The 13,387-nt window shown below is 47.1% G+C and overlaps 1 protein-coding gene across 4 annotated transcripts in view; it reads left to right on the top strand.

Annotated features, from left to right (window-relative positions):
• LOC143746266 (uncharacterized) overlaps positions 1-13,387 on the top strand; it is a 192,550-nt gene that overhangs the window by 110,095 nt on the left and 69,068 nt on the right. The gene's annotated exons all lie outside the window — the stretch shown is intronic.

Below are 13,387 nucleotides of genomic sequence, written 5' to 3'. Positions count from 1 at the left end.
GTGCCACATACATAATGAGCTGCATATTAATTAGCCTTTCACACAGGTGTGTCACAGGGTCCCAAAGAATGCAAGGACAAAAGAAATTATCTATATATACATATTTTACAATTAGAAATTGTAACCAATTACAAATAGGTTACAATTACAACAACAATTACAATTTTAACAATATTTCAAGTGTATTCTTTCTTTGTAAAAAGTATACATTTTATCATACGTATTAAAAAGGTAAGGATTCATTAGTTTGAATATTGGAACAAACACTATAATAACATCTTAGCTGATAATTCAATATACCTACTTTATTTTTGACAAAACATCCCATACTATAGTATATTTAACATATGAGCAGAAATTGGTGAACAAAAGCAAGTTTCAAGTTTCAAGTTTACTTTATTTATATAGCACATTTAAAACAGTCGCAGACTGACCAAAGTGCTTCACAACAAAAGAACAGAACAAAATAACATTAAATGAGCACAATCCACAATAAGGCATACAGTTTCTGGTCCAACAAGGTTTCCATATTAGGCAATACTACAATCCTAATATGCCAAAGAGAACAAATGAGTTTTTAAAAGAGACTTAAAAATGGTCAAACTCGGAGCCAGTCGAATTTCCACTGGTAAGTCGTTCCAGAGGCGCGGACCGATTACCGAAAAGGCACGGTCACCTCTGCGTTTAAGTCTCGAATGTGGAATTAAAATAAGATTCTGTTCTCCAGATCTTAAGCTTCTTGATGGGATATACTGATGCAGCAGGTCAGATAGGTAGCCAGGTGACTGAAAGTGCAATGATTTAAAAACAAATAGAAGAATTTTAAAATGTATTCTAAATTGCACTGGCAACCAATGAAGGGCCTTTAAAAGTGGAGTGGCGTGATCCCTTTTCTTCTTTTTCAACAGAAATCTTGAGGCAGCATTTTGAACTAACTGAAGACGGGCAATTTGGGCCTTAGAAATGCCACAGTATAACGAATTGCAATAGTCAAGACGTGACGTGATAAATGCATGCACTGCCATCTCCAAAGTCTTATCAGTAAGGAAATGTTTAATTTTTGCAAGTAGACGGAGCTGGTGAAAACTGGACCCAACTACTGAAGAAATATGTTTATCAAATTTTAAAGAGTCATCCAGGATAACACCCAGATTCCGTGCCTGCGAGGACCTAAAAGTCGATAGTGACCCCAAATCCATGTTAAGTGATTTCGTATTTTCAGAAGGGCCAAAAACAATTACTTCGGTTTTCTCCTTATTTAAGGATAAAAAATTTAGAGATAACCAGGATTTAACCTCATCTAGACAAGAGGAAAGAGCAGTCATGGCCAATCGATCATTTTTTCTGAAAGGCAAATAGATTTGGGTATCATCGGCGTAAAAATGATACGACACTCCATGTTTTCTAAAAATAGATCCCAGAGGCAGCATATATAATGAAAATAGAGAGGGGGCCAAAATCGAGCCTTGAGGAAGGCCACATGGGAGAGGAGCAGTAGAAGATAAAAATTCTCCTGTCCTAACCACAAATTTCCTGTCAGATAAAAATGACTGGAACCATTTTAGAACTGTACCAGAAAGACCCACCCAAGATTTCAGTCTATCAATTAAAACCGAATGGTTAACAGTGTCAAAAGCAGATGATAGATCTAAAAGAACGAGGACCACAGAGCTACCCGTATCAGTTGCCAAATAAATGTCATTTAACACTCTCAGAAGGGCCGTTTCAGTGCTGTGGGCAGTTTTAAAACCAGATTGAAAATGTTCAAACAAAGTATTTGCAGCAAGGAAGGATTGTAGTTGAAAAAACACAATCTTTTCCAAAACCTTGGAGATAAAAGGCAAAACAGAGATAGGGCGATAATTTTTTAAAATAGACAGATCAAGTGAAGGCTTCTTTAAAAGAGGTATGACAGTTGCCACTTTCAGAAAAGCAGGAACCACCCCAGTTAGAAGACATTTATTTAAAAACGACATTAGACCTGGCCCAATTGAGTCAATAATTTGCTTTAAATACCTAGGGTGAATAACATCATATGAAGAAAAGGAAGGTTTCAGCTTGGCAATGATGTCACTGAGTGTCAGAAGGGAGACAGGTTCAAAGACATCCCACGATATAGACAACTGTGGATGGAGAGGCAGCTCAATAGAGGGAGTATGAGTTACCGGTCCTAAATTAACTGCTTTATCCTTAAAAAACCTCAAGAAGCTTTCAGAAAGAGCAGCAGAGGCAACAGACAGAGTATTGACTGGAGGGTTAACAACAGAATTAATAACAGAAAACAGGACTTTAGGTCTAGAGTGATTATGTAAAATTAAATTTGAAAAATAGGTTGCCTTAGCCGATTTGGCAGCTCTCTGATAAGCCAGTAAACTATCTTTAAATAACTGTAAAGAAATGTGGAGATTATCCTTCTTCCATTTACGCTCAGCCTTTCTACAAGCTTGCCTTAGCACCCGAGTCTCAGCGGTAAGCCACAGTTCAGATTTCTCTTTGTGCTTAAGAGGCCTTAAAGGAACAGTCTCATTCAGTACATCAAGCCATGCGCTATTTAACAAACTCAGGTGTTCATCCGCATCCAGATCCGCTAACGGAGACTCCAGGAGTAGATGAGAACAAGATTTAAAAAAGCACTGACTAAAACTTTCACTGAACTGAAGAGAGTAGACCCTAGACATAGATGTCGTTTTAGTAGAGGCATGAGGAAGACTAGGAAGAGACATGGAAAATAAAATAGGCTTATGATCAGAGAGCATATAATCAGAAACTATAATATCAGAGATATCGACCCCGTAAGAAAGAACAAGGTCCAGAGTATGACCGTGGATATGAGAGGGCTCATTAACCCACTGTATCAAGTTAAAAGCATCAATTATATTAATAAATTCCCTTGCCAGAGGGTTTGACTTACAGCAGACATGAATGTTAAAATCACCCACCAATAAAAAACGATCAAATTTAGTCACGATTTTACCAATAAAATCAGTGAATTGCTGTAAAAAGTCCTTAACTGCGTGTGGAGGACGGTAGATCACCCCTAAGCAAACAGGACCGTTCCAGTCGAGGTGAAGAAGTTGGGCTTCGAAGCTGGAATAGATGTCCACAGGGAGGATGCGACATCGCGCGCAGTGAGAGTTTTTCAGCACAGTCACAAGCCCACCCCCTCGTCTGGTTTGGCGAGGGGAGTTAAAAAATGTACAGTCAACCGGGACCAGTTCAGAAAAGGGGGTAAGATCACCATCCTTAATCCATGATTCAGTGATGAACATAAAATCCAAATTGTGCGAAGAGAAAAAGCGTACCTATTTAATGTGACAGTAGTCTTTTTTTACAGTCAAAACTTTATAATCTATCCAAAACCAATCACGAAATCTTGTCTAAACATTCATATTTAGTCTGTAACATATCGTGTTTATGATATTATATTAGCATGTTAATTTGCAGTTTGTTGCTTATACAGACATTTTATTTCAACATATTTCAGTCTATTTTTACTCATCTTATTAGACTATAGCAATATAGTTTGAATGTGTTCATGTAAAAATAACATGTTTACTAATGTAGGTGCGAGAGTGAATGAACGGCACAGACACATGCTGTATAACTGTAGTAAACAACGCGCACGCGCCTGTGCCGTTCATTCATCGTTTAGCCTACACACAGACACGCAATTCATATTTAAACAGTCTTTTTGCGGTTTACAGACACTATTTAATATCGCGATTAGAACAAAGCACTTAAGAATAAATGACTTACTACATCAGCTGGATCCATTGCTCCTCTAAATGAAACTACCAGCACTTCTGGTACATTTTCTAGGGTTATTAGATAGTATTATTCCTCACACCGTAGGGATACGCTGTGTACACAGCGGTAGTAAGATCTTTACTAAACATGATGTGTTTTATAATCCAGCTGGTGGGCGTTGGCATGTTTGAATGGCTTGCCTTAGATCATTTGCGTTTGAATACCGCGCGCTGTCCGTGGGCGTGGCACATTAACGTGTAATCAGGTATAATGAACTGGAAAGAAAAAGACTGACATCTCTCTCTTTTCATACAGATTACATAAACTGATAATATTTGTTTTTTTATATAAATTAATTCATTTAAAAGAAGAGAGTTCAAGCTTCATTATGGAAAATCTCTCGTGTCTGTATGACAAGTATTCGCGGAATTACAGTTAATTTTCGGACATGTTTCAGAATGGACTTCACTGACAGAGAGAAGGCAAAACTAGCATCATGTTTATTTTTCTTTATTTGACTAAAAGCACAATACTTTGTTTATATTGTGTTTACACAAAAAAATACACACTTAAAAGGATCGAATGATGTATAACACTAACACGTAAGATTAAAATCAACAGAGTATTTTGAGTCTCTTTTGCACTGATAAGAAAAAAAACGAGACTACGAGACGGCGCGATAGCAGACCTCAGAGGGTTAACTGATCACCAGTGTTTGGAATAACGCCGTTTAAAAGAACGGCGTTAGGTAACGACGTTATTTTTTCAGTAACGGGGTAATCTAACTAATTACTTTTCCCGACGTTACAATGTGCTGGGGACAGAGACGCATTCGGAAGTGTGTTTTCAGAAGTGCTGGGTACAAACTTGTCAAACTGTGCAGCCTCTCTGCTCAACCCGTAAATAAATCCATCGATCCGCAAGTTTTGTTTGAGTTCTTAAAAGGTCTGGTGGTAGATCTTTTGCCAAGCGTGTCAGAGGTTACGGGTTCTAATCCGCACTCGTATAGTTTTTTTTCTCTCATCAAAACTGAATATGTTCATCAGTGGTTACAGTCTATATCAAGCAGGGACACGTTTGAGTACATTTTATTTTGTGATTTCACCGGAATGAATAGAGAGTCTCCACAACGGCGATAGATTGAAGCGCGTGTCCGAGTGAAGACTGCGCGAGCCACAAGAGAACACTGTATCCATGCAACTGATCGCCACGGACACGAGCACTCAGCTTGATTTCAAAAACAACACATTTTAGCGCTAGGTCTCTTATTTAATAGCGAATTAAATGGCAACGCATGGCGTTGTTAGAGTGATTTATTTAATTTGCTACAGTTACTGCAAACACACTTTATATTATTTAACGGTTTACTTTTGAAGAAAATACTTGAAGTAACCTGCAGAATGTATACCAGACCAGTTGTCTGACATTGGGAGTTTGATTTATTTAACTAAGAATAAGACTACAGAGCTAAACACACTTTTTTTGTTGTTTAAAAGTTTACTTTTGTTGTGAACAAAACACTTGGAAGTACAGGTTGTTTACTTGACCAGTTGTCTGGTCAAAGAAATGCCATGGGTCTGCGGAATTTGCATGGCGTAACTCCGCCCCACCTCGTGGGTATAAAAGGAGGAAGCCGGCAGCAAGCAGATATGTTTTCGCTTCGGAGCCAAGTGTATTCTTCTCTCCACAAGCCATCTCTGAATTGTCAGCTTTACAAACGAGTACCTCGAGTGTTGGTGTGACGGCGATCTGCGGCGAGAGCGTGCTTCCTGCTGATCTGTTGCAGTGGTCTGCCAGTCGGTGCGTTTCTCCCCGGGTGCTTCAACACTTGAGTTTTCTCTCACTAAAAGAGCTTACACGTGGCACGTCTTTTTAAAGATGTCTCGCCCGTGTACTTCTGGTTGCGGCAGATTGGTATCGGACTCTGATGGGCACGAGCGTTGCATAGTATGTTTGGGCATTGATCATGCTAGAGCAGCGCTCGTGGATGACTCATGTTCTCTCTGTGGGAACATGACCATCGCGTCATTACGGTCGAGACTCCGTGAACTCGCAGGAGTGAGAGTCCCCTCATCCACCCCCCGTCCTGCGGCTGGTGGCCAGGGTGACCTGAGGGTTACGGTCTGGAACAAGGCGCCGACTATGTGTCCGCGACCCCAGCCCCCCTCTTCAATGACGGTGCCCGCTAGTGAACTGCTGATTCCCGCGGGTCTACCCTCTGGTGGCCCGCGTGTTTCAGTTGAAGCTACAGAGGAAGATGCCATGTCTGTTGCAGCATCACTAGGCGGGTTTGACTCTTCTGGAAGTGAGGGCTCGTCACAGCTGCCACCTTCCGGTGTGCATACGGCTGTGCTCGAGTCTGATCCGGAGATGACGGCCATGCTTTCCCGGGCACCCGCGAGCATCGGACTTGAGTGGAGGCCTCCACCCTGTCCTGAGCGCTCGCGGCTGGACGATTGGTTTTTGGGTAAGGCCGCCGACCCTCGTCCTCGGCAAACCCCAATACCTTTCTTCCCGGATGTGCATGATGAGATCTCGAAGTCCTGGAAGACCCCCCTGTCTTCTCAGGACCGCTCGCTGGTCTCATCCGCCTTTCCTCCCCTCGATGAGGCAGCTGCCCGTGGGTACACTGGGCTTCCCCCGGTTGAACGCTCTGTTGCCATGCAACTATGTCCTCAGAGTGCTTCTTCTCGGGGCGAGCCTAAGCACCCATCCAAAGCCTGTAGATTTTCGTCGACCCTGGTGGCGAAGTCTTACAGAGCGGCGGGACAGGCGGCTGCTTCACTGCATGCTATGGCCACTCTGCAGGTCTACCAGGCCCAGATGCTCAGAGACATGCACGAGGGTAGCACAAACCCAGGGCTCTTTGATGAGCTGCGCGCCGCGACCGACCTTGCTCTCCTGGCGACGAAGGTTACCGCGCGCTCCCTGGGTTTGGTGATGTCCACAGCTGTGGTCCAGGAGCGACATCTGTGGCTGAACCTGGCTGACATGCGGGACGCTGAGCGGACCCGTCTGCTTAACGCCCCCTTGTCCCAGGCCGGCCTCTTCGGCGGTGCAGTTGAAGACTTTGCCCAACAGTTTTCAACTGCCCAGAAACAGACCGAGGCCATCAGACACATTCTGCCCCGCTGGCCAGCTGCTGCCTCCACCTTGCCGGCCGGGCAGACGCCTCGACCTGTTTCCCGCCGAGGGCGCCCTCCTGCGGCTCCCGCCCCTCCCGCCCAGACCACGCAGCAGCCTCCACCCAGGGCCGGTCGCGGAGGAAGCCGTAAGAAGGCGCCGCAGCCCTCTCCTGCCCCGCCCCCCGCTAAACGCCGGGCCAAGCAGTGCTCTTGAGACGGGCTGCTCAGGGATGATGGTTGTTTCTCAGGAGGTGGTAGCAGGACCACTCCTTCCCCCGGTGGAGGGCCGGGGGAGAATCTTTTGTTCTCCACTCCCCGCTGCTCACCCACGGGTGGGCAGCACCCTAATGTGGTTAAGGTCAGAAACAATCCCCTCTTCCCTGAGCTCACAGAGTTCTCGGGCGACACAGAGCGCCGCCCACAAGCCGTGCTCTCCTCGCCCCCCTCTGTCCCAGAGGCGGTTGACACGGCTGCCGTCCACGGACCGCTTCGCCCCTGTCCCCCTCTGTCGCAAGACCCCTGGCAGAGCAGGCCCCCGCGGGACGACCAGCCTGGTCCTCCCCTGGCCTCCTCTGCCAGGGCGCGGTTGCTAACTGTGCCCCCTCTCCGGGCCGCTATGCCGTCCACATCTGGGCCAGTTACTCCGCTTCGCTGCCCCTCCGGGGGGACGCCTGTGGCTCGCATGATCCCGTTGGTTCAGTTCCTGGGAGCCTGGCTAGAGTTTCCCCGTCTGTCCCACTGGATCGCGCGTACCGTCAGGCTCGGCTATGCGATTCAGTTCGCACGGTCTCCTCCCCGCTTCAGGGGAGTCCGCTCCACATTGGTCGGTGGCAATGCCCCTATCATGAGAGCAGAGATTGCCACCCTGCTGGCGAAGGGTGCAATCGAGACTGTCCCTCCAGCCGAGATGAGGTCCGGCTTCTACAGCCCCTACTTCATTGTCCCCAAGAAAACCGGTGGGTTACGGCCAATCCTGGACTTGCGCGTGCTGAACCGCTCCCTTCACAGGATGCCGTTCAAGATGCTCACCGCCAAACGCGTTTTCGAATGCATACGGCCCCAGGATTGGTTTGCAGCGATCGACCTGAAGGACGCCTACTTTCATGTCTCCATTCTTCCTCGACACAGACCGTTCCTCCGGTTTGCTTTCGAGGGCCAGGCATACCAGTACGCGGTTCTCCCTTTCGGGTTAGCCCTGTCTCCTCGCATCTTCACGAAGGTCGTCGAGGCGGCCCTTGTTCCCCTTCGAGAACAAGGGGTTCGCATCCTGAGTTATATCGACGACTGGCCGATCCTAGCTCACTCTCGAGATCAGGTTTGCGAACACAGGGACCTAGTGCTTCGGCACCTAGCCCGTCTGGGCCTTCTGGTCAACTGGGAGAAGAGCAAACTTTGCCCCGTGCAGAGGATCTCTTTTCTCGGTATGGACATCGACTCGGTCGCCATGTCCGCGCAGCTTACGAGCGAGCGCGCGCAGTCACTGCTGTATTGCCTAAGACAATTCGAGGGCAAGAGTGCGGTTCCACTGAAACTTTTTCAGAGGCTCCTGGGGCATATGGCATCTGCAGCCGCGGTCACGCCGCTCGGATTGCTTCATATGAGACCGCTTCAGCTTTGGCTTCGCGACCGAGTCCCGAGGTGGCCATGGCAACACGGCACGTTCCGAGTACCAGTTACTCCGACCTGCCGTCAGTTCTTCACCCTGTGGACGAACCTCGGTTTTCTCAGGGCGGGTGTCCCCCTGGCACGAGCTTCCCGGCATGTTGTTGTCTCAACAGATGCCTCCACCACGGGCTGGGGCGCCATGTGCAATGGACATGCTGCTGCGGGCTCCTGGACAGGACCCCAGCGGCTGTGGCAAGTCAATTGCCTCGAGTTGTTGGCAGTACGCCTTGCCCTGCACCGCTTCCGGGCGTTGCTCAGGGGTCAACACGTACTAGTCCGTTCAGACAATACCGCCACTGTAGCGTACATCAACCATCAAGGTGGTCTACGCTCCCGCCGTATGTCACAACTCGCTCGCCACCTCCTCCTATGGAGTCAGAAGCATCTGAGGTCGCTTCGAGCCATCTTCATTCCCGGAGCGCTGAACTGTGCAGCCGACGAGCTCTCACGGCTTCAGCCCCTCCCTGGAGAATGGCGACTCCATCCCCAGTCGGTTCAGCTGATTTGGGACCAGTTCGGGGACGCGCAGCTAGATCTGTTTGCCTCTCACGACTCGACCCATTGCGCCCAGTTCTATTCCCTGACCGAGGGCACGCTCGGCACGGATGCTCTGGCGCACAGCTGGCCGCAGGGCCGCAAGTATGCGTTTCCCCCAGTGAGCCTTCTTGCGCACACTTTGCGCAAGGTCAGGGAGGACGAGGAGCAGGTCATTCTGATTGCCCCTTACTGGCCCAACCGGACCTGGTTCCCCGAACTAGTACTCCTCGCGACAGCACCTCCCTGGCCGATCCCTCTGAGGAAGAACCTTCTTTCTCAGGGACGGGGCACCCTATGGCATCCTCGTCCCGATCTTTGGAACCTCCACGTGTGGCTCCTGGATGGGACGAGGCAGGTTTGAGTACCCTACCACCAGCGGTGGTGGCTACCATCACTTCCGCTAGAGCGTCGTCCACGAGACACGTCTATGCGTTGAAGTGGAACCTCTTCGTCAACTGGTGCTCTTCTCACCGAGAAGATCCCCGGAGATGCTCGATCAGTGTTGTGCTTTCCTTCCTTCAACAGGGGCTGGAGCGAAGGCTGTCTCCCTCCACCCTGAAGGTCTATGTTGCCACCATTGCCGCACATCATGACCTCATCGAAGGTAAGTCGGTGGGGAAGCACGACCTGGTCATCAGGTTCCTGAGAGGAGCGAGGAGACTAAATCCTCCTCGTCCTCCTCTCGTTCCCTCTTGGGACCTCTCAGTGGTTCTAACTGCCCTGAAGAGTGCTCCCTTTGAGCCCCTGCAAACAGTCGAGCTTAAGTTCCTGTCTATGAAGACAGCGCTCCTGGTTGCACTGGCCTCCATCAAGTTCTCCGTTGACGAAGCGTGCCTGGAATTTGGGCCGGCTTCCTCTCACGTGATCCTGAGACCCCGGCCTGGATACGTGCCCAAGGTTCCTACCACTCCCTTTCGGGACCAGGTGGTGAACCTGCAAGCGCTGCCCTCGGAGGAGGCAGACCCAGCCTTGGCACTGCTCTGTCCAGTACGCGCTCTCCGCGCCTATGTAGACAGAACGCAGTGTTTCAGGACCTCAGACCAGCTCTTTGTCTGTTATGGTGGGAAGCTGAAGGGAAAGGCTCTCTCCAAGCAAAGGTTGTCTCACTGGATAGTGGACACCATTGCTTTGGCTTACCAGCAGCAAGGTCGAACGTGCCCCCTTGGTGTGACTGCCCACTCCACCCGGAGTGTGGCGTCCTCTTGGGCTCTAGCGCATGGCGCCTCGCTAACAGACATCTGCAGAGCTGCAGGCTGGGCGACACCTAACACATTCGCCAGATTCTATAATCTCCGAGTGGAGCCTGTGTCCTCTCGTGTACTCGCTTCAACCAGCTAGTACCGGACCCGCTCAGGTGTCTTCGCTTGCTCGCCATTCCACTCCACGGACTGGATACGTGCGATATTTTCCTCAGGTGAGCTTTTCCGAAAGCCCTGAGCTCCTCCAGCACTCCTGACGTCGGCGCCTGTGTCTATTGCCTGCGCGTCGGCTAGGTGCCTCCCGTGTGCATGGTCCCTCCTCTGAGCGACCCCCACATGTGTATTTCCACTGTAAGCCTCTCTGAGCGTGTGTCTTTCCCTTGGCAAGCCACCTTGCCACCCCTGGGGTTGAAATATTCCACCTGCGGCTGGACACCCCAGTGTTTTCCATATGCTTCCTTCGGGTCATATGTGTATTCTCTAAGTCCCCCCCCTCCGGGCTGGCATTAATTGCATACTTCCCCTAAGCTTGGGATATGCTTCCCAGTGTACCTTGGTATTCCTGTGATAAATGGAGTCCTTTGTCCAGGCTGACAGGGATCTCGATGTACGCAGGGCACTGGAAGACAGCTGAGAAGGTGGCGTGATTAGACTGGTAACCCCATTCGTCATCATCCGACGTAACTCGGAGTGACAACGAAAGGGAACGTCTACGGTTACGTATGTAACCCTCGTTCCCTGAGTAGGGAACGGAGACGTTACGTCTGCCTGCCACTTTCCGCTGTACCGCGGGGATCGCCTGAGCTCAGTCTTGGCTCCTCAGCGAAGAAACATATCTGCTTGCTGCCGGCTTCCTCCTTTTATACCCACGAGGTGGGGCGGAGTTACGCCATGCAAATTCCGCAGACCCATGGCATTTCTTTGCCATTGGCTCGTTTTGTAATACTCGAAGTTGATAGGCTTTCTAAGCGAAACCCCATTCGTCGTCATCCGACGTAACGTCTCCGTTCCCTACTCAGGGAACGAGGGTTACATACGTAACCGTAGACGTCACTTTGGCTGGTAACAAGTTACTTTTATTATAGAGTAATTCAGTTACTAACTCAGTTACTTTTTGGAACAAGTAGTGAGTAACTATAACTAATTACTTTTTAAAGTAACGTTCCCAACACTGCTGATCACCAACCAATGTTTCTAAAAATTTAACTAAAATTGGTAATTTGGAAATCGGTCTATAATTATCCAAACGCGAGGAATCACCTCCCTTTAAAAGAGGGAGTACATACGCCGATTTCCAAATTATTGGTATCTCATTGTTTACTAGGGTTAGGTTAAAAATAATTGCAATTGGTTTAGCAATAAATTCAGCAGCTATTCGCAAAAAATAAGGCTCTAGACTATCAGGGCAAGGAGATGTACTAGGGTCCAAGGCACCTTGAGAAACTATACATCATTAAAAAGATATAAAACTCAAGTTTCAGTATTTGACAACTATTTTATTCTCAGAAACTTATAGTGACAGTTATGTCTTAACCCACTAACTATTTTATTCTCAGAAACTTATAGTGACAGTTATGTCTTAATTTGTGTCAGGAGTTATGTAATAAAAAAATGAGTCGATACCTTTAATATGAATTATGAGCATCAGCCGCTCCCATTCAGAAAAAAACTCCTGTGAGGTCGTCATGAAAACGCTTTACCAAACAACGTCCCTCAGGGCTTTTAGCTAAAAAATGTGCAGATTTGGAGAAATATTGATAGATTTCATAGGTTTACGTCAGATTTCTATAGAGATGAATAATATTTATTGAATTTATACCCAAATGGGCCGATGTAATCATTATGAGCGCTGGATACTCTGATGACAATCTGATGTGCTGTGTTTTCAATCCATACTGGCAGCCTGAGGGCGCCCTGTGCACATTTAGTCCATGTGATGAAGTTCAGTGTGTGGGTGTAAAAGGAAGAAGACAGGGTCGGCGTGACTGGGACTCGCACTTTATTAACTCAGAAAATGAAAACAGAAAATAAAAGTTGTGCCACGTGCGCCTTCACCGTAGCTTCAGCTACAGCAGCGTTCATAGAACATTCTTTCCGCTGTAGCAGCTCACAGTTCATTCAGACGAACACTCTTTCCGCTGTACCAGCTCTCAGTTCGCTGTATGTCTCCAGCTCTCAGTCTGCGTCTCGCGTGCGAGTCCCAAGTCTTTCTTTCTCACTCGCGCTCTCATTCCCACTGGCTTATATGCGGTCTCTCCACGCCAATCACTGCAATCAGACACAGGTGTTCATCATCTGCACTTGACCTACTGACTCACTGCACAGCTCGCTCGTTCCTCTCCCGACACACTTCGCAAAACCACGCTCCCCTCGCCACAGTCCATATATGGAACACATGAAGAAGAGCCATATCATGTGACATTCCAGGAAATCCCTGACATAAACAAAGCTTCCAGAGATCACTGTAACATGTAGATAAAGATGTTTTGGAGACAAACATAATTGCAACGATATATGATTTATCTGTGTTCTTCGAGCCATGTCAGGTATTTTCATAATAATAAATTATATTCATAATGTAATGCTAATTGATGTAGACTTTATCATTGTGCAGAATACCATAAAATAATATATTTTCTGTCTGATTATTTTTTTTATCTGAAGCCAAATCAGATCACAGAAGGTTATTTAAAACACTCGACTTGCATTATAAAGTACGTTTGGAGCAATAACATGGATTTAATTCCACAAATGCTCATGTATTGATGGTGTGCTAAGCTAAAATGCTACCTAGCCCTCAGTTGCACCTGCCACCTAGCTGTTACTTTTATAAAAAAGTAACAGCTCGTTTGCACCACAAAACAATTGAGACAATTGACTGAATGGATTGAAGTCATATTACATGATTTTTAAAAACATTTAATTAAGTTTTAGACTTATCTTCAGATTTTAAATATAACATGGTCAGACAAGTGGCTTTAGCAGCAGTGTATTTCTAGATTGATACAATGCCTACTTCAATATTATTTTTATGAAGATATTTCATAAAAATAAATTTCTAAAAACTTTGAAGCTATTTATAAAAAAAAATCATTATGACAAAAATGTATTCTA

The sequence above is a fragment of the Siphateles boraxobius genome, unplaced genomic scaffold (genome assembly GCF_051911475.1).
Source record: "Siphateles boraxobius isolate OS27281-9 unplaced genomic scaffold, OSU_SipBor_1 10, whole genome shotgun sequence".
NCBI classification, from domain to species: Eukaryota; Metazoa; Chordata; class Actinopteri; order Cypriniformes; family Leuciscidae; genus Siphateles; species Siphateles boraxobius.
Note: the sequence above shows the minus strand (reverse complement) of the source record. Positions and strands in the feature narration are given on the sequence as shown.